The sequence below is a fragment of the Cygnus olor genome, chromosome 2, assembly GCF_009769625.2.
Source record: "Cygnus olor isolate bCygOlo1 chromosome 2, bCygOlo1.pri.v2, whole genome shotgun sequence".
NCBI lineage: Eukaryota > Metazoa > Chordata > Aves > Anseriformes > Anatidae > Cygnus > Cygnus olor.
Genome location: NC_049170.1, coordinates 116,036,585 through 116,062,549, shown reverse-complemented (window position 1 = coordinate 116,062,549; position 25,965 = coordinate 116,036,585). Strand labels below are relative to the sequence as shown.

General features: G+C 42.6%; 1 long non-coding RNA gene across 2 annotated transcripts; it reads left to right on the top strand.

The window, feature by feature from the left end:
* Window positions 1–123: 123 nt before the first annotated feature.
* On the top strand, window positions 124–15,390 carry LOC121066624. Of its 2 annotated transcripts, XR_005817878.1 has the most exons (5): window positions 124–5,065; window positions 5,725–5,904; window positions 8,424–8,529; window positions 8,631–14,383; window positions 15,219–15,390. It is a non-coding gene; the product is annotated as an uncharacterized LOC121066624 (long non-coding RNA). The 2 variants fall into 2 exon arrangements; XR_005817877.1 differs by lacking the exon at window positions 5,725–5,904 and having other exon boundaries at window positions 8,631–15,390.
* The last annotated feature ends 10,575 nt before the right edge of the window (window positions 15,391–25,965 follow it).

Genomic DNA, 25,965 nt, shown 5'->3' with positions numbered 1-25,965 from the left:
GGCTGCGCCCTCCCCCCGGGGCGCCGCGGGCGGCCGTTGGGCCGGGGGGGCGGCGGTTGGGCCGGGCGGCGGGGGTGACGTCATCCCTCCGCTGGGGGAGGGCGGGGCGGGCGCCCCCTCCCTCATCACCCCCCCATCACCCCTCCCTCCTCTCCCTCGTCCTCCTCCTCCTCCTCCGTCCCCAGCCCCGGGGCTCCCCAGAAATCGCCCGTCGCGGTCCCGGGGGCCGGCAGCGGGTCCCTACGGGTCCGGGGGGGAGGGGGGGGTCCGTGTCCGGTCCGGTCACGGCGCTGGGCTCGCCCCCTGCCCGGCGGTACCCTCAGGGAGCAGCCCGAGGTGCCGCCCGCCGCCATGTCGTACCTGAGGGCGGCGGGCTGCGTGCCGCGCTCCTGTTCCCTTCTCCTCAGGTGTCGAGGGCATTCCCGTGCGCTAATGAGAACAATGAGCGGTGCGGGATGCGTAACTTCACCGCTGCGGTACCTACCTTCAGCTGGGGCTGACGGCTGAGGGCCCGCGTCCTGCTCAGCACGCGTTCTTGGGGTGCAGCTCCATCGGGACCGGTGCTTTGGGTGATCTGGAAACACCAGCAGGGCACGCCGGTTCTGGACGGAGCCGAGCAGAAGAGGGAAAAGGGGGAAGGTCTGATCGTGCTGGAGGGTACAACGCGTGGTGTTAGATAGCTAGGGCATCACACAGCCCATCCAAGCGCACGCAGATTTCAAGACTCCACGTTAGAGAACCAGTCCAAGGGAGCGGTGTTGCCCTGACAAAGCTGGATTCTCGCACTGCTGCCCTGTTACACCCGTTTGCAATTCCTGTCCCAGTGAAGCACTGGGGAAAGAGAGGTGAGAACAGGATGAGGACGTGACTCAGGCGTAGCAGGTAAAGCAGGAGATGGCCTGACGGTACCCTCTGTTGTGGTAAAACGCAGAGGGAACATGAGGGGGATGGCATGCATGAGATGTGACAAAACAGCTGAAGTGAAGTGCGAGGTTGTGGAGGACGGGGAGGCTGAATGGGGAGCTGGAAATTAGGTGTGGTAGGTGATGGAGAGGCAGCAGAGGAGGTCTGCGTGTCTGCAGCTGATAGCAGCTACAGGAGTTGATTGCTACTGCCAGAGAATAGTAGGAAAATGCAGGGGAAAGGCAGTGTCACAGAGGATGGAGCGAGTGAGCCTGCAACGAGGGGTGCTGTCACTGTGATGCCAAGGTGAGGGAAGATTGCGTCTAAGTGACAGTAACCTCACTGAAAGCAAAGAGCAACACATAAAGGAGGTCGGACCGCAGGAGAACCTGTCTTTAAACTCTCTGATACCAGCTCAGAAGATGACATACCTTGATGCTCAGTAGGGGTCCGGTTAAGAGGTTAGCAGGGCTGAGGATGTTCGTAGCTCTCTGGGCTACTGACGGGGAGGGCTGTTATAATTTTTAGCTTCTGAGGCTTTGTCAGGGTGCGCTGCTCCATTTCTCGAAATTGTGGGCTAAATTCATCGCTGTTTTAATGCAACACTAAACTACTCGTGTTTCACTTGCAGGCAGTTTCACCACAATAAACCATGATCTTTCACTCTCCAGAACGTGACCTCCAAGGCTAAGTGGCTCAAGGACTGCCCGCTCTATGGGTAGCAGACCCGGCTGTGACAGCTTTGCACAGAAAGCTTTCATAAGGGGATGGAGACTAGCGATAGCAGCAACAGTTCAACAGACTGTCATCAAGTAGCAGGCAGGATTCCCCTAGAAAAGTGCTTTGGTTCCTGGCAGAGCACCTTAGGAACCATACATCCTGCTGCTCTCGATCCTGTTAGGAGACATGGGATGGACAAGCCAGCCCACCCAGCCAAGCAGCTGTTTTTTTGGGGGTACACTGAACATCAGCGTATTCCAAGGGGAGTTTTCCTCAAGTGTCGTGCATTGCAGGGATAGACTGTGTTTGTTGGCTTTGCTTGAATTGGATGAAAATTAAATGATAACCAAATCAAAAGTCATTCTCACTTCTGCTTAGTGAAAATCCCACCTTTTGGCCGGTCTTACTGGGATGCTGATTGTACAAATTAAAATGCAGAGTTATGGGGAAGTTTGAGTGTTGCCTGTGACTGTAAGATAACTTCCAGGCACCTGTTCCTTGCAGGAGGGGTGTTGGCTTGTGTCTGTCAGGGCCAGCACCTTTCTGCAGTCAGACACCTGAAAGCTCTTGTCCTCTTGTTAATTCTCATACCTACAAAGGAACACATTTTTTTTGCTGATCCTTTACACATGTCTAGGGGGGCAGTTCCTCAAGAAGCTGCTTCTTTACTTGGATGCATTTGGAGCTTCTCGCAAGATAGACAATACCCTGAAGTTTGTTAGCTTCACCTAGGCTTGTCATCAACACTAGTCAAGTGCAAGCATTAATCAAATTAAAGGTTTACTCCAGCCAGGCATAAGGGCAAGCTCCTAATTACAAGGCTGGAAAACAAGAATGACTGGGAGTCATTTAAACTTGAAATGTAATTCTAGGGCAAACTTAACAGGTTTTTCCTTAGCTATTACCTTTCGCCTTGAGTTTTTAGGATACGTCTCATCCGTAAAAAACAGCAGTCTAATTTGTACGTGCGCTGTGTGGCTTGTCTCCTTCCCTTCCAGCACGAAGGAAGTGCCTCAGGTGTGGCTGGCTGGGGTTTTGCTGGAAACACCAAGTGCTCCCTCCTGACCCTGCTTTCTGTTGTGCCTTCTGAACAAGCTGCCCTAGTACACGTTGACCAGCTCCTTTTCCCCGGCAGCAATTCGTGAAGCAGTTTACAAAGCATTTACTGGCTTTCCTACGTTCACTGTTTAATAGCATTAAAAACTACGAGCTCTCTAGCAGTTCCCTCAAATTTTCTGCACGTAGCTGATCTCCTCTGGAGTGACACAAATGGTGCTTGAACAAGGAAGACAACGGACTTGATAAGCAGCCGTCCCACCATTTGGTGTCAGCTTATGGGGTTCCTAATTTGACATCACCCCGTTGCTGAAGAATGAGAGGAGATCACACCTCCTACATCTAAGAGAGTGTGAGGAGAGAGGGAATCGCGCTAGGCTGTGCTGATCTTAATGTCACAGTTGACAAATCTAATCTTTCCCTAGTTCATCTACCACTGCGCCAGCTAGGCATCATTTTGTATGATTAAGTGCCTGTGAAATCAAATAATGAACGGAATTTGTTCCATTTGGATACATTATCCAAACTGGACTTCGGGCACATCATCATTTCTCTGATCTTTAGCTTGGAGATGCCACAATGCAGATAATAGTAGTAGAAATACTGACGCTGCATGTTGGTGGTTCGCTTGACTCATTACAGACAATGAAGTATACCACTGACAGAAATGTAGTGCTTAACACTGAGATGTCATAGAAAGAAACAGAATTTGTGCCATATAGGAAGAAAAGATTTTAGTGGATAATGTGCTAGCAGGGAACTACAAGCAATTTGTACGCTGGATTTTTGTGATTTTTTTCATTAATAACGTTATTTATTCTGTCTTTGGAAGAAGGAAATGGTGTCGGCTGCTTAGTACCAGACTGCATGTGTAAGTCTGGGCTTTCTTAATGATCTTCCAGTTAGAATTGTGATTAAGCGTGTTACTAAATTAGTAGCTTTGTGGTAGCTGCGTGAGTTTCATTCAGAACACGATGGCAGTCCCAGAGAGGTCACGCTGTACTAGAAGTGCATTGCAGCAGACATTTGTTGGCTTGCAAAACGAGGGGACTATTCACATCCAGCACTTGTAAACCCCCTTCTGGGAGTATCGCCCATCCTGTTCCAAAAGGAGTTTACACCTTTTTGGTGGCGGCCAATACTGCCGCTTGCCACTGGGGAAGCTGCAAGACGCCCGCTTCCCCTGCACTTCCCGAGCTCCTGCAAGCTCCCACCTGGTGGCACGGGTCCGGCCCGGGTGCCGGGGCTTGGTGGGAATCTGAGGGAAGCGCTGCTGAGAGTGGGTGTGTACCACGGGGGCTGTGAGGGAGCCAAGGGACTTTTCAGCAGGCTTCTTTCTCTTAAGCCATCAGATTTCAGCTCGTCTGAGAGGATGAGGCTGTAAAGGTCGTCGGTTACAGTAGTAGATTTCATTCCCTTTTAGTTTTTATCTTCAATAAATAATGCACGCTAGCAGTGGCAGTCACCCCGTGAAAGAGTGAAAACATTGTGCTATACAACTACCGTCACCCTATACTTGCAAGTTTGTGACTGTTATTTGCATTAATGTAGTGTACAGAGCGTTACTGTGCTGCTGTGCTCTACATCTTGTGAACACAAAGGCTTTAACTTTGTATTCCAAACTCTTTTAACTTCCAAGCTCTTTTAACTTTCAAACTCTTTTCCAAAAAAAAAGTTTGGAAGTTGGTTATTGTAATGATACTTCGAAGCAACATAGGGCTTTACAGAAACTTCAGCTTCCCGAGAGCATCGCTGCTGTCTGTGCCAAACGGTTGAATAGTATGCAGCAGCTTAAAATGGAAAGTGGAGTTAGATGTGTATCATCAAGTCCTTCATAGATATGGAGAGAAGTCGGCAGTTCATCTGTGGAGACGATGCGAGGCTGTGGCAAGGATGCTGGGTTGGGATTCAGCAGCCTGGTTGCCCTTCTGAATGCAGCCCGTGCTGAGCATTGCCCTGGACATAGCCCTCACCTTTTTTTCTGCATCTTGGTTCCTCCACTTGCAAAAAGAAAGGACAGGTTCCCTTGTAAACACTTTAAGATCAAGGAAAAATGGTAGACGTCTTTCTTGGGATTAGGCGTATCTATAGCCACTGTTTAAATTAAGTACGTGGAAATTTCTTTGTAGGAGCAGACAGCCGAAAGTGGCCTGCAGCTCAAACACAGACACGTGTGGGATGTGAACATGAAGCTGTACTACCTTGGGAGGACAGCGTGTCCATCTACTGCTGGCTCTAAAGAAGCTGCAGGTGCTTTGCCAGCTGTGTACATGCCAGGTTGTGTGACATGGAGCTACCCTGTGACTGCACCGCCTCCTTGCTGTCCTCGTGACTGCAATGAGCACCGCAGAAATGCCCTACTGCTTTTCCAGGTTCACCTTGTAAGGTAAATAACAGGAATCACACAAAATCAGCTGTACAGAAAGGGGTAGAGGGACAAAGGGTGCCTGAATAGGAAGGACTCAGAAAGGCTAAGGCACAAAATGAGTCACAAGGGACAAATTGTAATGTAATTGTAATCCTTTGAAAGGATGTTAGAAACGGGGGGAGGCTGAAGGAAGGTCTGTGGCTTAGAGAGAGGAAAGGCAGATGACACCAAGACTGAGGTATTCAGTGGTTTTAAGTCACAAACAAGGTGCTGGTACCCAGAAACTTACCATGTTTCTTTTTAACAGGGCTATAGAAAAGTCAAAAATCAAGTAAAGAATACATTTTAAAATTTAAGAGATGTAGATACATTGAAATCAGCCCAGCCTGCTGAGCTTTATGCTGGCGAATTTAAAGTGCTAGAGCATTCTCAGAAGCACTAACAATAATCTTTGACAGCTGCTAGAAGAAAAGTCCCTGTGGATAAACATAATACCTGTCATTAAAAGTGAGAAAATGAAGAAAATAGAGACTTTGGGGGAGTCAGGCTGGGACTGTCACTGAGAAGCATTTTAAAACAAACTAATACAGTTTGTTCCTAAACATGCAGAATACAGTCAGGCAATAAAGGCTTTTGAAGAACATTGTTTTAAACAGATCTAATCATCTCTTCTTCAGGATGAGCAGCTCAGTGCTGTAGGCACCTAAACCGCTTGCTGCTGGTGATGTGACCTCTCCGGGGGGTGAGCAGAAGATGCCTTGCTTTTCCCGTGTGTTATGGAAACATTGTACCCACAAAACCCTTTATCTTTATGCCTGCAAAAGTCCATTCCTTCCTGTGGGTGCTGGATTTACTGGGTAAGCACCACAAAGGTCCTGCTTATGGCTGAATCACGCAGGTGAACATAACTTGCTGTCTGCGTAGGTACGGCAGGTGCCTTGCAGTTGGCTGTGGGCTACACAAACTAGTTTGGAGGATCCAGTCCATAAGCTGTGCGCACTGGGCATCCCTGACCTGGCTGGTACATGGTGAGCTTCAAACGTGACCAAGGGTTTTTAATACCTTTTGATGTGGTCCCATATGATGTTTTTATGTGCTGAACAGAAGAAAAGAATGAGGCCAGGCTGAAATCACTGCAGCTGGGCAGGTGCACAAGTGGTTGAAATACCACTTCTCCGGAGTAATTATCAATGATTCACTGTCAAACCAGGGAGATGTTGTAAGTGAGGTCCCACAAGGGTATGGCTGGGGTCAGCGTGACTCAGCGCTTTCATTAATGACTTGGATGAGAGTAATGGTTTGGATAGAGTAAAATTTGTGGATGACATCAAGATGGAAGGGTTTTTGAGCACTTTGGTGAACAAGATCAGAATTTAAATTAATCTTGCCACGTTGGTGAAATGCTCTGAAAAAAATAAGATCAAATTCAATAAAGAATGCAAAGAACTCCTCGTGGGGGAAGTCAAATGCACAGCTGCAGAGTGGAGAATAGCTGGCAAGGCAGCAATACGGCAGGCAAGCCTTTGGGTCCTCCAGTCATTGATGAACTGACTGTGAGTCAACAGTATGATGCTGCTTGAAAAACGTTCCTCCCTCAATGATTTTACTGACCCATAAGCCAAACAAATGAAATTCTGGGGAATATAAATGTAATTTTCTGGTCTACTCAGCACTGATAACTAGGGTTGTGTGTCCACTTTGGAACATGATAAGAGAAAAAAATAAACCAATAAAACTATATGAGGGTAAAAGGAATGATGAGAATCAATAAATCCAGGGGGTGGGGGAAGATTTATTTAATCTAGAAAAAAAGGAAACTGACTGATGACCTGATAGCATTCTTGACCTGTGTAAAAGACTTGCAAAGGGAATCAAGTCTTCTCCATGCCAACAAAGAATAAGATGAGAAGTGACTTGCAGCAAGAGAGGTATTTGTTAGACAGTCCTTTCGTCAGCATTTGAAGAGGTTTCTTAAATAATTCCTATCATCAAAGCTTTAGAAGAACAGGACAGACAAACTTTTTTCAGGAATGTACTAGGCAGACATGATTCTTTCTCAAAGGAGAAATGAGCCATATGTTTCTTCCAACCTTATGTGTCTGTGATTTTGTCTAACAGCTTAAATCACAAGGGATAACCTAATTCTTAACAATCCAATTCTGCAATTCAGTGTTGAAGTCAATACCAGTCAATTAATTCAGAGCTCTGACAAGATAGCGGTGTACGGAACTGAAAAGCTAATATATCATAATATTTTGCTACGGTACAATTTCTTCTACGAGAGTCCAGTCTTAAAAATCCTCGCATACATTTTTCTAAAATTACATTACCTTTACACAGGCAAAAAAAGCTACTCAGATCTGTACAAAACTGAAGAACTGGGCTTTTTTTATGTGTTACTGGTGCTCAGAGTAAAAAAATACTTATCAACACAGTAGTATATGTCATTGGCTTGTTTTCACTGGTGTTTGTGGATTGAGCCCATCTAAAACCAATTCTCAATCCAATTACACGTGTGAAAAGAAATACTCTAAGCACTCGATTTTGTACTTGTTCAATTCATGCCAGCTGCTGCTGCGCAGCACCGTCCAGACCGCGTGCGAGACTGGCAGGTCAGCTCAGCGGCTAGCTCCAGCCTCTATAGCTCTGCTGACTGCAGGACTGCAGAAGGTTGCAGCAGTGAGGATCCAGCCTGCAGCATCTCTAGAGTACGGTTTTGCAACTTTAATAATAGCATCATGAAAGGACACAACTTATGTTTGCCGTGCACACACTGTTTGAGCATTTTTCCTCCTTCCCAGAATCCTTGAATTTACAATAGAACTGCTGGAAAGTTGAGCAAGCAGCAACAAGATGCTGCTTATTCATTCACTGGCTGTTTTCTCCCTTACCAGCCATTTGTTTTTGGAGACCACGTAACTGTACTGAGAGATTAGAAATGCACAGATTTGAGCTTTCCAGTTGGTTATGCAGCGTATTAGATGCGGGTTAGAGCTAGGGAGATGGGCCATGGAAGAGCATAGAGTGGATCTTGAATAACACAGAGATTTGGTATAATGGAAACACCAATGGCTGATGGTTTCCTTTAGCCTGGGTTGATTACCTAGTACCATACAAAAGAAGGTTAGGTTAGAATTCATCAAAAAAATAAGTGGAATATTCAGTGGTCCATAGGGATAGGACAAATGGAGGCAAAGATTCATGCTATGTTTTAGCCATATTTTTCTATGTCATCCTTTCAAAAGGTTTAGGAAGACAGTTCTGGAAACAGTAAAAAGAAGGTTGAAAGGCTCCAGGTTACTGGTGAAACACACACGCACAGAATGAAGTCTGAGACTAAAAGAGACAAATGGCTATTTGTTTATTTCACTCCCAGTTTTGTCAACTGTTTTTTAAAGAAAGGAAGGATGAAAATTAATTACTTGGAGCAAGAACAACGGGAGAAGCAGATCCCAGCCTTCTGCTGAGGAGAAATTCCCCAGGTGAGGATTATGTCACCGTCCTCTGTTTTCCCTGGCAGAGCCTCTCCATCTTGGGTCTACTCTTTCTCTCTATTCTGAGCCTAACCCTAATTTTCTTGCAGCCCTTAGTTTCCTTCAGCAGCTGTTTGCTGGCTGTTTGCAGGAGTGCCCAGCCCCTTCACCGTCTGCCTGTTGTCCTCCAGCCATTTCTATAACCTCCTGTCATGGCATCCCTTCCGAGTGAATGGGAGTCCCTGTAGGTAGCTTGAGGAGGGAAGGGTGACTCCCCTGTGCAAGGATGGAGGTGGAACCCCATCGTCTGACTGTACATGGAATAAAGGTAACAGGATTGCTTCATCTCCCTGATTTATGGAGGAAATGGGAAGGCTCTGATTTATGAAAACAAAAGAAGTATTTCTTCAAAATAAAAAACCACAGAACTTCACTCAGCCAAGCATTCCTCAAACTATAAAGAAATAGGAAGAGGCTATGAATCAAATCAATTATTTTTTTGTATCTCTTCTGTGGCTGTGATCTGTGCCTTCCATCTGCAAGACACTCTTTCCTGCTCAGACGTTCAGTTTATGGAACAGAAACATTTGAAAAGCTGACTAAATTGAAGAATGTTACATTTTTGTTTAAAAAAAAAAAGCCTACATCATCCCCATTTTTTGAAATACTCAGTAATTTGTTCAAATGCTTAGTATACAGCGCATTTGTTTTGTTGAACTCTATATCAGGCCAGTGCTGAGTTATGGTGAATATAGCTCTTTTTCTATAGTTCTTTTTAGTTTATAGCTTCTTTCATTCTGTGGGGAAGAATTTTCTCCAAAGGCAGATTTTACTCAAATTATAAGCTAGGCCAGAAAGTTGTGTAATGTTCAACCATCAGTCATTGACTAATTTTCTGAGAATTGAACAAAAATGGCCAAGTACAAAGTGAAGTCAAATAATAATTACACTTTAAGGAATTAGTGACAACAAATCAAGTAGGATATTTGATAGCAGGGGTGCAGGATCACAAGCAAATACACAAATGTCTTTTCCTTGATTGCAGCACTTTAACATTTTCATAGTTTCTGGCATGCAGAAAGAAGATCTAAGACTGATATGGGAAGAGACTGTTTAGTCTTCTCCCACTCCCTCCTTTATCCTTTTTACAAGTCTACGTATCTACTTTCATTCCCTTTTTACTTTTCCTTTCAAATGATTTTTTTCTCTTCAGCAAAATCACACTTGAAATTTTGAGCTTTCACTCTTATACAGCGAAACCCTCTCAAAATGTTGCACCTTGTGTGTTTGAAGCTCTTCATTTACTGCCAGCTCTCAACTCTCCCTTACTAGGTTATTCAGTTTTCCAAGTTCTGTGTTCCAAGATCTCTCTATTCGCTCTTTGCTGGTCTTGCAGAGTTCATTAGTGGGAATATAGGGATAAATATACACGTGACTACATTGCTTTCAGAGACAGCTTCTCTCTCAGATGACTCTAGTCACGCTCATGTAGTGCTGGGGCTGAACAAACTTTGCTAGAACCTAGCAGTGTCTCCTGCAGCTTAGAGCATCAGTATTGGATTGTTAAAGGTCTTACACCAAGGCATCTGTGCTGCTGAGATTGTATCATCTGTGTGTTTGTGCAGCAGTGAGCTCACTCATAGCAAAATCTTCCCTGGACCTGTGCTAATGGTTGTCCTGGCCAATTAATGTTGTTAAATGCAGGCCCTGATTTGTACAGTCAGCAAATGTCAACAAAAAACCCTTGGGAAGTAGCAGTAGTTGGAAGAAAAAAACAAATATACAGGAAAAATTATCCACAAACCTGTTCGTATTTCTGAGATGATTAAAAAATATATTTAATTTCAGCCCTCATGTGTTCACAGAACGTTAAATGAGAACCATAATTATTCTGTGTGTTGTCTACAGTGGAGACAAGCAAAAAGAGAATCCCATTTAGGGGTAAGGAAGCAAGTAGTTGTGAGCCAACTGTGTTGACAGCCTTCCAGCTGGATCAAGACTCATTTTTCTGAACAGTTTTGGGACAGTTTGTATAAAATAGGTGAAGCTGTGCTCTACAGGGAATACTGCCTCTTGTGTGGAGAAGTCAGTGTGGACCCAACACTGTGCAACAGGAGAAAGAGTCAAATCTACAAACATTGATATAATTATGTGTTCTCAACCTCCAGATACATTGGCTTCCCAAGCCATTGGTTCAAATATGACTGATAATGAGTTTTTTGGTAATGCCATGATATCTGATGTGTCAGCTAGAAAACAACGTCACCAAAGACATACTCGCTGTTACCAGTCTCAGCATTGATATGGAAGCAGGACCTGGTTTTCTAGGTTTCTTAGTTTAAACCTGTTTGCTAAAACTTATAAAATAACCCCTGAGATTTTCCCATTTGGTCATTGTTTGGACCTAAGACCTCACGGAGACACACCACTTGAGATGCCAGAGCTGTGGCACACGGTTTTGCCTCTACTGAGAGAGCGTTATCAAAACCATCAATGCCCTTGTGTTACTTACCGAGCCCTGCTTACCTGTGCACTCCTGTGTTACTCACACACCTGTGTCAGGTCCAGCGGCAGCAGGTCAGGGAGCAGACACCTTGCATTTCACAGCAGAAGCGTGGACAGCACTGGTGTTGGCCTGCCTCTGATGAGTCAGCTGAACTGCTCGGAAGGAGAGAGATTACATACAACAGGGCAAGACTTTGCAGTTTATCAGTTTAATAATAAAGCAGATAGATTTAAAAGAATTCGGGATGGATTGCCTTAAGTTGTGGTTCCAAGAGAAATCACGCGAGGCTTTAGACACCTAGCAATGGGGAATTAGAGTGCCGCAGCTGGATGATGAAAGGCACCGAAGTGGGACAACTCACTCAACTGCTTCAGATTTGTTGTAGACGTGCTGAAGGGATAACTTTGTTTGTGCAGACCACATGCCAGACCGGGTATTTACTGTTGTAGCTCCAATACTGGATGAGGGATAACTCAGAGAGGCAGTATAAAGCATTGTCAATGTGAATCGTGTTCTGGGTGCTCCAGCTAACCGGACAGAATGTAATTTGCTCCCTGATCCTGATCAGTTTTCTTTTCCCAAGTGCTATAGTGGTCCAATATTAATAACATGGAGCCAGAGCCCTAAAGACAGCAAACAGATTGAGTAACATTAACAAACGAGTATGTAACAACCCACCGGAAATCACAACAGAATTTGGGCACAGCAGTATCAATACTCTGATGTGGTAAAGTAAGGCTGCAACTGTTTGTGTCAGCTGATCAATTGACTCAAATGATATAGATGATTTCTGCTTCATTTAGCCTTTTAGCAGTTACCACTTCTAGAACCCCAGGGATAATTGTATTTCAAGAAAACAAGAAAACCTTTCCAGTGTTTGACAAAGTGAGATCTCCTTTGAAAAGACAGTCCTTTTCAAAAGTAATCACAGCTCTAAACATGAGGTGGTGGCTCATAACATTCTTACAAAAAGCCTTTTAAAATTGACTGGCAGATTCAGCCCCACCTCGTTCAATTACAAGGAAGCAAATGGGCTGCAAAGAAAACCTACTTAAAAAGTCACCCAGCAGGCATTTTGGTTACTACCCAGTGTGAGTTACAAATTGGGTAATAGGAAAAGCAAAGAAATAACAGGCTTTAGTAACGTTAGGCCTAAGCTAGTATTAGTCCACTTCTTATTAGAATCATATTAACACAAAGACAAAACCTTAGCACTGCTTACTTGAATAAGTTGAGCTATGTGGGAACACAGACTTCAGAACATTAAGTCATGTTGGCCTGTGATCTCTCTATAAAAAATATAACTAATGGAGTCTTTAGCCAGCTAACAGAAATAAGGTACTTTTTAAATTATCAGAACTCAAAGAGACTAACAAAACTGATTTAAAGACTGACCTGCTTCAATACGAACATTAATTCTTGAGTACAGGCATATTTCATTTAGTGTTCATACCAAGCATAACCTTCCTCACCCCTCCAGTGCTTTTTTAATTGAATAAATACTTCAAGAACCAAGAGCAACAGACTTGGCAGAAAAGGCAGATCTCACAGAAAGCTGTCAGAATCTTCTTGCATACACAGTTTTTCAGGGATTTGTCCAGTCAGTGCATTAATGTAATTTTGCCTGTTTCTAAATGCCTTCATACTTAAATGGCAATCGTGCCCTACTGCTGCATCTTTCAGAGGCAACAGAATATGCAGGTGGGGCTGAGCCACAGATGGCTCTCTTCACTGAGACACGGCTACTGCTGTGCTGGAGGTTTCTACCTGGCAGCAAAACTAGCAAAGGGGTTTCTCAGATCCCCCAGCACAAAGGCATCTGCCCGTGGCTGGTTTGGTGCTGGACAGTGCTAACCATGGTGATTTTACACCAAAGTGGGTTTGAGAAGTGCTTCTGCATTTCATTGTGCCTGGTGACAAGCTAGACAGGCTCCTTGTGCCAGTGGATGATTGTATGTAGGAGACAAAAGAAGCTCTTCAAGAAGCAAAGCTAGGGCCAGAAGAGTGCATCTGCTGGTGCTCTCAGCCTATGGGTGGTGACACTGTGTCTATGTGCTACTCTACTCTGCAAAGATATATTCTTAAATTAATCTTATATTTATTCTTATTCTCCATCTGTATCACTCTTCCTATCACCTTTAAATAACTGTAAGTGCAGCAAACCACTGGCAAAAGGTTATTTGGGTTTGTACCACATTCATCAGATTAAATACTTTAAAACTGTTCCACTTAACAGTAAGGCAGTAGCTTTTATATTGCCTTGTGGACCTAAGGCAGCACAATCAAGCCCATGGGTAAACATAGGGTTTTAGTGCTTTCAGTTACAGACAGCAATAGCCGCTGGTTTGCTGAGTCAGCATTATAGGCACGAGTATATACAGCTGTGTCACCTGAGGGACATGAACACAACACTATGCAGGTAAGTAACCTTAGCCAAATACTTGGGTTTATAACAGCAATTCAGATGGTGTCATCAGAGAGGTGGATTACAGCTTGGATTCTGCAAATTCTTCTCTGTGTCCAGCTTTCCTATCCTGAAACAGCCTCCTTGAGCAATACTGGAGATGCTTTTGAATACCCTGGAGTGATTAATCCCACCAAATGCTGACTGTCTGCCCCGCTAACCCAGCAAAGATTTTAGCAAAGGGGTGCCATTTTAATCAAGAACAAAATGTAGTTATCAACCACATGTTCTACTGAGATATGAGGAGAAATAGCAAGACCATCAATCACTTTATTCACACAGAAGAATATTTAGAAACTCTCCTGAAGTAGTTTGATGGCTGTTTAGTAGCCTGTCCCTTTTTTTTGTGCAGTGTGATCTGTCTGGCTTTGAAGACTGGGCTAGATTTGCTATCCTGGATATAAATCTGCCTCATGACTTTCTAACATCCAAGTTTAGCACAGTAGAGACCTTGGCTCTGTACACTTCTGGTACCTGTATGGGGGATATTATTTCTAATTGGGATCTCTAGTAGACACTACAGTATTGCATTAGCTGTATAATGATAATAAAAGCAATTAGATGGCCTTAAGCTTCATGTGGAACTATCTGACAGGAAAATTTTGGAAAAAACACAGGTGCTTAATTTTGCACCCAGAACTTCTCTAAATGAGAGGATTTCCACAGAAATGAGATTCTTCTATTTAACTGCTTCATGTTATCTACTCTGGAATAGGTAGAGATAAAGAAGCAGTTGGCATTTATCATGCTATGTGTCATTGTTTCCTTGTGGCAGTGATTTCTTTCAAAATATTCCCTCAGTGCTGCACACCAAAACGTCCTGCTCCTTGGGCCTGACTGTGAACTTGTGACTCAGGATGGAATAGTGATACATCTGGATAAGTACAAGACAGGTAGGTATCCTGTTCCTGAGCAATCAAAAACTGGCCACAACATCCCCCCATTACAGAACTGGAGGACTGGAAGGGGCCTCAAACTTCACAGGCTCTCCAGGGTCAACTGCCCTATTTCAGTCTTGACTCGAGCTTTTGAGAGACCTACACTGGGAAAACTCCACATGTCTAGGCAATAGGATAAGAAGGGAAATGATAAAGAGATTTAAAAGCGTCACTTATTTCTGAAAAACTTCACATTGGTTATGGCTCTTTCCAGGATCGGGAAATGCAAGAACACAACCACTTCTGCAGTAGGTCAGGTCAAAGTCTGTCTAACTCAACACCGTGTATCTAAAATGCTGAAATAAGGCACATATGTTGAAAAAGGGCTTATAAGGAAGTTTTCCTCTGACGAAGACTGTATCCAGATTACCTTACTAAAAAGCATCGGTCTATTTTGCATTAACTATATAATTCCTTTTAAAAACTGATTATGCTTTTGACCTGCATAATATCCTGTGCCATTAAGGTCCATCATTCAGTTCTGGGCTACGTGGAAAAAAATGTTTCATTTTGTTTATTTGAACTTAGAGCCTTGAGGCTCTTTGGCTATGGTATTGTGAAAAATAATAAAAGACTGTTTGGAAGCTGAAGATTCCCACAGTATATAGTCTGCCATCATATGGGAGCTACTACATGCATTTATTGTTCTGTCACCTTTCTCTTTGTTCACTGTGCTTCTTGTGAAACAGGGTGATCAGAAATATCTGCTGTATTTGAGATGAGAATGCGTGATAGATTTTTACAGCAGTATGATCATTTTTACTGTTACTTTTTTCTGCTTCTTTTCTAGTAATACTTAAAATACACCTTGCTTTTTTGACCACCATTGGGAAACAAGCTGATATTGTCAGAAAATTCTCCAGAACTGCTTCAAGTTCATTTTCCTGAGTAACAGTTAATTTGTGTCGCATCACTTGGCATGTTTATTTTATAATATTTTTCCCATGTGTTATAGTATATGAATTGGCACCGGATTTTCTCTGCTATTTTGTCACCAATTAATAAAAGACAGCAAGAATCCTTTCGCAAGTCTTCATAGTCAGCTTTACTCTCTGAACAGCTGTGTCATCTGCAAACGTTGCAACTTCTTTCTTTACCTTTTTGCTACGTAACTTGCAAACATCTGGTATGGCACAAGCGCTATCATTTATCTCTGTGGTAATATCTGGTAACCAGCCTCTGCTACAAAACGTTGCCATTAATTCCTGTGTTTTATTTCCTACCTTTTAACTGAGGGTCAGTTTCTGAGAACACCTCTCTTCTCAAGAAGCTTAGCTACTTTAAGAAGCTTGTTGACACTCTGGCAGTCAAAGTATACTATATCAAATAAATCACCTTTGTTCACATGCTCATTGATTTTTAAAAAGAACCCTAATAAACTGGTAACTCATAAATTCAGTTTCCAAGAAGCACCTCAGCCTTTTCCCAGTGTGTCATACTTTGGCTTTATGCCTCTTAAATGTATTCATTATCTTAGTGTCTACTAGTTTGCCTTGTACAGACAGATGCAGAGTTTGGTTGGAGGGGATTTTGCAGCAGAACTGGGATGACCAGTAATGTCTGTGTGACTTGAGACTGTCAAAAGTATATATTCCTGGAAATAAGCAGTTGGGAAGCTCATATGCAAGTGGTTTTATTGCTTCTGGTTATGAGGAGATTGACTCTGAATGAACTACTATGACTGTGTTGCATGCTGCCATGAAGAGGCAGCCCATCTTAAGGGCTGCCCATCCACAGAAAGTTAGAAACAGCTCTGCAAAAATGGTATTCCCCATTTTCAGCACGCACTGTTTGGCTCCATACTCACCCACTGAGTTTAGAAACGAAAGGACTATTCCTCTGCTAAATCTCATGGCCTGCTATGTTGATTATTAGTAATGAGAGTCTGCTTGGGAAAGACTGTGAGTGAATGTTCATAAATTGTTATCCATTTTCCCCAGTGAAAACTTAAAAAGAAAAAAAATGAAGTCATTTTCCAATGTGGTTAGCAGTATGAACATAAATGCAGTTAGTATTTCACTTCTTATCCTCCTACAGTCACGGTTAAAGAAACCTTTCATTGGACGAAAGAAAAATAACCCCAATGTCACCATTATTCAAGCATCGGCAGCGTGACAGTAGGCTTTCTCTTTAGGAGGTGGAACAGTAGGCACTAAACAGAGAGCCTGAGATATCCAAGCAATATATGCTTTGAATTATAATCGAATGCTATGCCCTGCATAATGCTGAGACCAAAGGTTAGAGCTCAAGGTTGCTGGACAGAGTTTCAGAGACCTACAGGACAGGTTGAACAGCCCACAGGATGCCCTCGTGAGCACCAGCTGCCAGCAGCACATGATCAGAGATGCCTGATGCACCTGCCCTGAAGAGGGAACATATTGTTTTTGAAACACTACTTGGAAATTTTTAGTTGTGAAGCATTAGTTTTGTGTGCTCTGCATGTCTGTATGAACGCTAAAATGAAATAGTGCATGTCAGCCCTCACGGTGTGGGAGGGCTCTGTGTGATGGATCTGAGGGACCATTGTGCAGCCTGCGTGTGCTTTCATGAATGTTGATGGTTGTTTACCTGTAGCACAGAGTGGGTGATCTGTGTGAGAGCCTTCATCTGCAGGCCCAGAAAGGTTCTCTGTACGTTGCCTGGATTTTTTTCCCTCGGTAAGATTTTACTCTTCTTTCAGAGTGTGTTCTCAGTGTGAATGCTTTGGCTTTCAGACATAGCAGCTTCATTATATGGATCTGTTGTGAATTTTAAAATCACCTGATGAGAAAAAAGAGCAGAAGATGCTCAATTAGTAAACAAGATGTGGCTTTACTAGGTAAATAAAATAAGCCTCTGTTGTACTTAAGGTGCACCAAAATAAATATCACCAGAAGTGCATACAGAAATAATTTTGAGACCTTTATGAACTATACAAAGAGGGAGATGAGGAAAAGAGATAACAATATAGTTTTGTAGTTAAGGATGAGTTAATGTAATAAGAGCTTTTTGTGGGAAGGCTTAGAGCCTTGGTGAATAATCTTTCTTTTGGGGGTTCACCCATATATTGAGGGTCTTCATCAGACTCATAGCAACTTTGGGAATAGTTCAGTCTCTGTCAGATCAAGCTATATTGTGAGAGGAGTTAACTGCTGTCTGTCTTTTCCTGGTAGGACAGGTATTAGGGCCTGGTAGAGTCTGGGCTGGCACGGCTGGGTGACACTTTGGAAATACGTTTTTCTTCAGATTCTCTGTGAGGTTTCTTAACGTGGATACTCTTGCCTGGCTTGAGGTTCATGCTGGGTCCATGATATGGGAACAGGGAAAAAGTGACCCTGCTTTACAGTGAAGAACTTCGCAGCAGCACTTGCTCTTTGGTGTGCCATGCTGGCTATTTTGTGCTTTGGAATCATCATGGGAGGTTTGTGCTTTGCACTTGCACAGTGTATTGCTTGCTTCTATTTTGGATGCGAACACCACACAATACTCTAAAAATTCACTCGTGAAGGCTTGGCTACTGAAAAAAACACAAACAACTATTTAAGACTCCTGCTAAGTCTAAGAAGGGAAAAAAAAATGGCTGCTTTAAAATAAAAGATCAAAACAATTTAAAAATAAATAAAATCAGAAGAAAACTGCTAAAAATAATTTGGACCCTTTGTTATCACTGAACTAAAAACTGCAAAAGAAAGAAAATGAATGATGCTAAAATGGAAGATTATGATTTCTGTTGCTATAAAATCACTCCCAAAACACTACTTGAAACTGACATGATGATGTAAGAAGCCAGCACTAATTTTTGGTATCAATACCCTCCTGATGGAATGTATGTGTCCTAAGATAGAATAACAATCATACATGGGTTACTCTTGATAATTTTAGGTAAGGAGCCTGGAAAATAACTTGATATAATGAGCGATGGAGTAGGTGTCATGGGGGACTGAGATCAAGGACAGCCTCCTCTGTTGAAAAAGACTTGAAGCCAGTGATAAGTACACAGGGATGGGGATATGGATTTAAGGCTTGTTTGGTCAGGGAAATGGGAGCAAATGGGGGATTTTCTTGACTATGGTCAAGCATTTTGAAGACTCAGGGGGAAGCAGTAACGTGGGGGTAGCAAGGAGCCAAGGAGGAACAAAACTCTCAGCTGTGTTGGTGACCTGAATGCTCAGGCAGCAGGGATGCGGGGCTGGGTGCCCAGGCTGGTGTGGGAGGAAATCAGGTCACAGTTCTGGGAAACAGAGAATGCCTGCATAGCTGAATGTGCTCTCAGAAGACATCATGGTCTCTTTGATGTCCTAAACTCTTGTCATGTCACTGCCAGAGTACCATGTTGGGAAACTCTCTCTGTTTCTGGTCTCACATGTTCTGAGGATTGCTGATCTCATCTGTGTTATTTTCAGAGCACTTCAAATCCCATGACTTCATATGGCCTCATAAATCATCCTTCCTGTGCAGTGCTCAGCCTCAAAACCATTCTATCTGCAACACCATGTTTTCCTGTAAGTCAGGGGAATTCTAGTAGGGAAGATGCCTCCCATCAGAAACATGGTCGAGAGGCAGGGTAGGCAAAATGCCCTGGTGGGCTAGCAAGGGAGTGATTTGAGAGTGTGGGAGTGCACACCTGGACAAGAGATGAGCATAAATGGACAGACACAGCTAAATGCTGACATGATAGAGAAGGATGAATAGAGAGCAAGAAAAAAAGGAACACCAAAACATTGCAGCCATGTTGTTTTTTTTCTCTCATTGTGCATGGGCCTCATTAGCTATTGAGATCTCTAAAATCAGTATGTGCAAAACCATTCAAATAACTAGGTAACTATAGGTAACCAGGTTGGTTAACTATACTGTAAACTCTGTGCAGAGGGAATGTGTGCCCAGGTGGCCGAGTGTGCCCAGGTGGCCAAGAAGGCCAACGGCATCCTGGCTTGTATCAGGAATAGTGTAGCCAGCAGGAGCAGGGAGGTGATCGTCCCCCTGTACTCTGCTCTGGTGAGGCCTCACCTCGAGTGCTGTGTTCAGTTTTGGGCCCCTCAGTACAAGAAGGACATTGAGATCCTGGAGCATGTCCAGAGAAGGGCTACGAAGCTGGTGAAGGGCCTGGAACACAAGTCCTGTGAGGAGCGGCTAAGGGAACTGGGGTTGTTTAGTCTGGAGAAGAGGAGGCTCAGGGGAGACCTCATTGCTCTCTACAACTACCTGAAAGGAAGGTGTGGGGAGCTGGGGGTCGGCCTCTTCTCGCAGATAACCAGTGATAGGACTAGAGGGAATGGCCTCAAGTTGCACCTGGGGAGGTTCAGGTTGGAAATGAGGAGGCATTTCTTCTCAGAAAGAGCAGTCAAGCATTGGGACGGGTTTCCCAGGGAGGTGGTGGTGTCACCGTCCCTGGGGGTGTTCAGGGAAAGGTTGGACGTGGTGCTTAGGGACATGGTCTCGTTGGTGACATTGGTAGTAGGGGGATGGTTGGACCAGATGATCTCGGAGGTCTTTTCCAACCTTAATGATTCAATGATTTTATTATTATATTAATTAATTCTTGATGCGTGTGCCTATTCATTTTTACATTATTGAAATGAAAGCCAACCCAGTTTTAAGCAACAAACCAAGCAAAGGATTTTACAATGAGAGTCCTGAGATGATTGCTCGAAGTCAGTAACAGTGGCCGAGCAGCAAAGAGCAGTCCCTCTGCTGCCGTAGACTGGCATATCTCCACTGAAGCTCGTGTTATTTTGCTAACCACTGATTTTTGCAAGACAAAAGAACAAAAAGTAACTGAAAACTCATGATTCACAATTCAATAATAGACTTCCTAGGGTTTGGTTTATTTGTGTTGATAGCCATTGTGCTAACATAGTTGGTATATGTTTGAAGATTGCCTCATCCAGCAGGATGCACGTATTACCTCTAAAAATATGCATAATATGCAGAATAGTGATAACTGCAGCTTTTGGAGGCAGCGGTAGCTGTTCACTAGATTAAGAGGCTGAATGTCCCAGCCAATGCACAGCAGCAATTGCTCATACTGCTCTATGAAGTTGCAGGAAAATCCCTTTTCCTCTGAACCAGGTGTCACCAGGAATTACCAGACAGGTAAGGGTACACTAGGTTATACCACAGAATCTGAGTTAGTATCACTCATTTGATATAGGAAATGGGAGCTTACAGTACTGATGACAAAAGATTGAGGCACCCAGTGCCAATATTAACCATCCCGACTTTTTCTGACAGCTCCTTTTCTTCATTTCCAGAAAAGCATTTCCAAGACACACAATTTGTATCTCACTGCTACATGCTTTCTACACACAGTGCTTAAGGGGTAATCCCAAATGCACTGTAGTATATGAAGCAATAAATGGCTGCTGAGATTAATAGACTGAGCAAAGCTGAAGCATTTAATCAATCTCAAAAAAATAAAAAAATACTCATTGCCAGAATATTACAGGCGAGAGAATTTACTCTTAGTATATAACAAACCCTAACAGGGAACAGCAAAATTTCTATTCATCAGTAAGGACTTAAGCTCATGAACCGTCCCCTTCCTAAGTACAGGGTGGAGATGAGGGCACAGACTGCAGTCATAACCAAGTGGGCAACAGGTAAAGTCTTAGACCTGTCTGGATAAATATGCTGCAGGTAAGGGTTTCTGTGCTTTGTGTGGAAAGGATAACGATGCCCTATTTCTCTGTGCCATGATATCTTTGTTTAAGACAGAAGAATAATAACAAGTGTATTTCTTGGTGAAAGAAAGAGCAGAATACAAGGAGACCTTGGATCCTATTGATCCAGCCAAACTTAGATACAATTTACAGCAGCGGCCAGATTGCTGCAATTTGAGGCATTGGTTTAAAGTTCTTAACCTCGCATCAGCAGGGATTACTGAAACGAGGTTTGATCGGATAGGCTTTGATGGACAATTTGCAGCATTGAGGTGGTAAAACTCTAACAAGAGTAAGGAGCTCCTGTCCAACAGGGAGCTCTCATTTGAACACACGACCTACGTACATCTTACCAGGACAGAAGTTAGTGGACAAGCCTTCTGGCTTCAAAAGTTGTCTGTAGGCTCTCAGTTTCCTGTAAAAACGCATACAGTGACCTGCTTCAGAGGACATCACACTCCTCTTCCTGTCCTGAGCCACCAGAACAATCCACAAAGAGTTCAGCAAGTGCCTCTCAAAAGAAACTCACATTTCCTGGTGATGATTAAGGAAGCAATGTGAGTCCTGATGGGGCAGGAAGAGGATGGGAATGCTTTTCCTTACACCTCCTCTCTTGAATCACACTTTTTCTCCTGTATGATACATTTATTTGTACTTTACCAATATCCAATCAAATGACAAGTTATGTTTTTCACTGTGAAATCATTTACTTGTTATTTAGCCTTGTCAGAGAGATACTGGTGCATGCCCAGGATGCTCGGAGAAGTGTTGGTAGTGCATGCCATCTCACACTGGACTCTTATCTCTGCTTGCACCTCTTCCTTAGCTGCAAAACATTTTCCTTCCCCTTTCCTTCTCCAGGCTATTGGTTTGGGTTGTCCCAGTTCTATGTGTCCCCTACCACAGTCTCTTGCAGCCCTCCTTTCTTTTGATTTTATAATTTTCAGAGTCCACGCTAAACACTTCCTGAAAAATCATACGTTTGGAAGCAAATAGATTGTCAGCGGCCACTTCTGAAAATCTTGTCTCACATGACCAGTTGAAGCCTCTTAGGGGTTGTGTAAGAATGCAGGTGAAGAAGCTTCCCTGCTTCAAGCTCAGGTGTTTGACAAAGCAGATTGATAGGCTGGATCAGATCCGAATCAGCTTTCTAATACTGATCTTCTATTTTTAACTTCACAGAGAGTAGTAAACTGTAAAAGCAGAACAAAGAAGATAACGGATGTTCATTTGTAAGGACTTTGAAAACAAACAAACAGACAAATAAACAAAACCAGATTTACCTTGCCATAAATCCAAGGTAATCTGCTTTTCTCTAGTATCTTTGTAATGAATTCTCATTAGCTTACAGATGGAGTAGTGGCACTTAAGTGGATAATGTAACATGCCATCTTTTATCTTTCTTCACTTATCTGATGGATGCCCACAGTGCCTCTAGGATGTTCTTACTTTTGAACTCGAAACAATAAGGAAGTCTTTCATATAATTTTTTAAAGTCATGATGATTTTTAATGAGTGTAATTTAGAAATATGTTATTCAAACAATACACTAACTAATCTGAACTGAATGTTAATAGAGAATTTTCCTAGCAGTTTAGATGGGAGGAAGGACTTTTTGGCTTAGCTCCAGGTTTAATTTAGACAGGGTTTATGCTATCCTCCTGAATTTTATTTACATCAGCATAAGTTTGGAGTAAGTTTAGTATCAGGTACTTTATGTTTCTATCCTCCTTTCCAGAATATGCTCCTTTCCAGAGCGGAAGGAACCCTGGATGTAGTGATCATTCAGGAATGTAGCATGGTAGGAATAGTTATGAATGTTTTGTTTATTTTGCATAAGAAACATTTGAAAGACTTTGGGAATTTTCTGGTGCCAATTAAGTTCATCAATCCTTACCACTCCCACTTGTGAGATTTTAAGGACAAGTTAGAGCAATTGGTATTGGTAACTTGAAGACAATGGCCTAACTTTACACTTTTATTTTCTATTTCTGATAAACAGTTTAAGACACAGATGTGTATTTTACAGGGTTTCTGACAAATTCTGTCATCAACGTTCATGTATGTTTCCTTGAGAACTTAGTGAATGGAAAATGTCATGCTAATACAAACAAACATATTTTGACTGTGACAATCCATAACTGGATTGTTAAAAAAATCGATAATTTGAAGGAATACCACTAATTAGTTTGAATTCAAAGCTTGACCTGTCTTAGAACTATTTTCCCCCAGCAAGATATCTTAAAATCACATTTTACTTTTTTTTTTCTAAAAAAAAAAAAAAAGAACATCCACTACTTTTTCTCTGAGAAATAGAATAAGCTCTAATAGAGTAACCATTTAAATGCATGATATTTGAAGTGCTGTTGCAAAGAGAAGAGCTACCCAAGTGGAGAAAACAAATTAACAAACTGGAATCCCATCCAGTTCTTTGTTCAGTTGATGAGTAAAGATATTTAGATGAGACTGTATGTCCTATTTCCAGAGTACTGTTGACTTTACTGATTACATTGCAGATATTCATGAAAACAACAACAACAACAAACAAACAACAAAGTAAATCGCATTATATGCTTTTGGCATATGATCCATATTGACTTCAGTGGGAAGAGGAATTAAGTACTTGAAAGAGCAGCTAACAGTGTCAGAACTCAGGTCAGTCAGTCCTGGCCCACTTATTTAAGAGGATAGTCTTGCCTTCTCGCAAAGATATTATTCTGACTGACTTTAAACTGTACTTGAATATCTACAGCAAGAGAAGCTGATTTGTCATTGCCATATGCAGAAATTTACAACGTAGCAACATAAATGTGAAGCACACTGCACCCAGAATAATAACATTTTACTCTGACTGTGTATTAGCATTTTATGCCTACTTTGCTAAAGATGTAATACATCAAGTACAGGGCGACGCAGAAACCAGAGGTATTTTCCAGTTAGTTGCCTTTAGTAATTCAACGAACCAAGAGCACGTTCCATTCTGTGCTAATGCAGCCTATTTTCAGTACGAGTTTGCTCTGATGTTGTTACTGCAATGGGAACTTTTAGAAACTCAAGACATATCTTTCCCAACTTTTTTTAGGTATGTGTACGATCATCTAATTGTTCCACAGAGAACTTTTTGCAATCTAAGCTTTCCCATTCTTAGCTTGAGGCCCTTTGCCCTTGACCTGCTATTTTCTGAGACTAAATAATTGCTTTCTTTAATTTATAATGTTGGTTTGATAGTATTTATAAACTGTTTGTTTCTGCCTTGACATTTTGCAATGCTACACAATACTAATTTACTTCTTACATTCTACATGTACTACAGCTCGCTTTCCAGGTCTAATATAGTTTTTGTTTTCCTGGATTTTATACACACACACACACACACACATATAATACTTATACTATATTATACTGTATTATATTTTTCATATATCACATATCATATATCACATATATATTATATATTATACACTATATATTATGTATGTATGTGTGTGTGTATATATACATATATCTTTAATAGATGCACAGATTTTTAGTGTGTGATTTGCAAATATTTGTAATTCCAGGTGTGGCTGCTACCTGAGCCATGCATAATAATCTTAACTCTAGATTTACGTATAATCCTCCTTTGATATATAGCCATGAATACCTTTGAACTTTGTGGTAATGGAGCTGCACTGCAAATTTTATTTTATTTATTTATTTTTTACTCTTCAGGAAAGTCCTAATCCAGCCCCAAAGAATACTTGACATTAGAGCTACTTAGCTGATTAGGAGGGAAGCAGAACTGAAATGTGTTGTACTTAAAATAGTGTAGAGGAGCCAAAAGAGAAGGGAAATAGAGTGCAGGGAAAGTATGTAGAAGGAAAGTGACAGGGCTATAAAGGGATTCCATCAGATGTTACCAGGTGAATGGGAGCATTTCCTGCAGAGTGAACTCAAGGTTTCCCAGCAGTTCAGGCCTTGCCACCACAAGGCTGGGAGGCATGCCCCTGTCAGATGAAAGGGGGATTATTGTATCTGAGATGCCGTGTGTTATGGGTAGGGACAAGGAGAGACAGCTTCTGGGTTCTTCCTCTACCCTTCCTTTATTCCTCCAGCAGGAGCTGCTGTCTCAGACACCCTTACACCTCCCCTGGCAGCACCTACACTAGGTCCAAAGCTCGTGGTTTGCAGGTCTTTTGCCATCTCTAGTTTACTAGAGATGTGGCAGCTTTGCCTAGAGCTGGCCATGCTTCTTCATGCATGAGAGCTCAGAACAGCAATACAGACGTGTTCATGTCTGACCATTCAAAGACGTGCATACTGGGGAGATTTTCCAGGCTGCTCTTTATTTCCCTTCAAGCTCCCATACCTGAGCTTGAAAAATTGGTTTGGGCAGACCGTACCCTATCAGTGCACCTCCAGCCCCGTGCCCTTTCTACACATCAGGTCAGATTTCTGTAGGTTTCTTTTTGTAGCTTATGTAACCTTTATCAGAAAAGCAAGAGGAAAATAAAATCTAAGATAATAGGAAGTAAAGTCCTTTTAGTAATTTCTATAAATCAGTGGAGTTTCATATGCAGAAGATACAGAGAGGGAGCAGGAGTACATGGCTGAGTCATTCTGTTATTGCGTTCTGTAAAAAACACAATATGGAAAAAGATCTTCCTGACCTACATATGTGCAATATATACACTTTCTCAAAGTGCTTCATCTTTGGTATTTCCTGCAAATCTGGTACTAAAAACCAGCCCTCACCCAGGCTGGAACACAGTGACTGTCTTTCCACTTACCCATTGGCAACCAGCAGCAGACCTCAGCTGAGGACAAAACAGGCATTCTGGAATAAACTATTTCTAATGAGCATGAACTGGAAATCACACAAAACGTGTCCTAACATTTGCAAACTGCATTACAAATGAT